The sequence below is a fragment of the Atractosteus spatula genome, unplaced genomic scaffold (assembly GCF_055471065.1).
Source record: "Atractosteus spatula isolate fAtrSpa1 unplaced genomic scaffold, fAtrSpa1.hap1 Scaffold_9, whole genome shotgun sequence".
NCBI lineage: Eukaryota > Metazoa > Chordata > Actinopteri > Semionotiformes > Lepisosteidae > Atractosteus > Atractosteus spatula.
The window spans coordinates 17,944-19,428 of NW_028296923.1; the positions used below are offsets into that span (position 1 = coordinate 17,944).

Consider the following 1,485-nt stretch of genomic DNA (forward strand, 5'->3'; position numbering starts at 1 on the left):
CCGCTCCGGAAAAATGGCCGAAAGAAATGGCCCGTCACTAAGGACATTTGTGAAGCAGAGGAGTGACATCACCACAAAGGCGACATATTCTGCTGATCGTTTTGGTGAATAATGATTGAGGCGCGATAAGAGAAAGGTAGCTGCGTCAGCATGCGTAGGCTGCAAAGGATCAAGCAAAGGTTTACTCCATGCTGAAAAGAGAAGAAAAGAAGCACCACGTTTCGGCTGTGGAGCCTTCTGCGCCATCTTCTTTAGCGGTGATGATGTTTACATTGGAAAAACTGAGACATGCGTCCCCGGGTGGGCTTGAACCACCAACCTTTCGGTTAACAGCCGAACGCGCTAACCAATTGCACCACAGAGACTGATGGCCTTTTGTGCTCCCTACATTTGCAGGTTTATGGTCAAGGAAAACAATCACTTGCGCTTCTTGCAGCCGGCGATATTTTTCCACTGACAACCAAGAAATGGATTTCATCTTTCACAAGCTGTATGGATTTCTTCAAAAACAAGTTCTTCCAGAAAGGAAATTAATTCTTGTATTAAACTGAACCAAGCTGTGCATGTTTGTCTGAAATGATACATTCGGCACAACAAGACACAGAGAGAGGCACCGCTGGTATCCAGACCCAGGATCGCCTGCTTTCCAGGCAGGCACTTTAAGCCACTAGGAAACAGCGCCAGCGGAGCACCGCGCTTTTACAGACACTTGGACACATCTGCGTTCGGTGTGCACTTAACCTGCTCTCTGAGCCCCTTGCCTCCGTCCCATTTAATAGCAGAGCTGACGCCAAGAGAAATGATGAGAAATGGCATTTATCTGGCACTTTTCATGTCCAAGGAGCTCAATGCCCTTGACACCTCCCCAAGGCGACAGAGCTGGGCATTCTTTGGCGACACCGTTTTTTCTTTTGTTTTATTTCTATACTTATTGATAGAAAAAAAACAATATGTCATGTACTGTAAGGGAAATGTCTCTTTTCATGGGGAAAACTAGCACCAGCAAATGTTGTGTTTAGAAGTGATTGAACATGACACGTGACCTAATTTACCGGAGCAAAAGCTCACCCAGCAAGCCCTGCTTTACTTCTACAGGAGAGAAGTAGAGTCTGCAAGATGTTCAGCTGGGGAGCTACGTTAACATGCCTCGGCTGCAAAAGGAACAAGTAATAGGTTTATTGCATGCTGAAAAGAGAAGAAAGGAAACACAACATTTCGGCCGTGAGGTCTTCTCACACCTGAAGAAGCCTCACACCTGTAAAAGGCTCCATGGTTTTCTTTCTTCTCTTTTCAACATGGAATACACCTACAGATGCAGCCATTCAAAATGCGTGAGGTATTTCGCGGCATACCCCGGTGGGCGTGTCACAGTATCACGCGGTATGACGCAGTTAACGTGGTGTCACGTGGTTAACTATCCGGTGTTGCCTTGTAAAACCGCCAGGGGGAGCTTAACCTCTCATGTACAGCATTTGAGCCTTTAAT

At 46.5% G+C, this 1,485-nt stretch overlaps 1 non-coding gene across 1 annotated transcript; it reads right to left on the reverse strand.

Annotated features, from left to right (window-relative positions):
- Positions 1-291: 291 nt before the first annotated feature.
- trnan-guu (transfer RNA asparagine (anticodon GUU)) lies at positions 292-365 on the reverse strand. Its single transcript has one exon. It is a non-coding gene; the product is annotated as a tRNA-Asn (tRNA).
- Between the last annotated feature and the right edge of the window lie 1,120 nt (positions 366-1,485).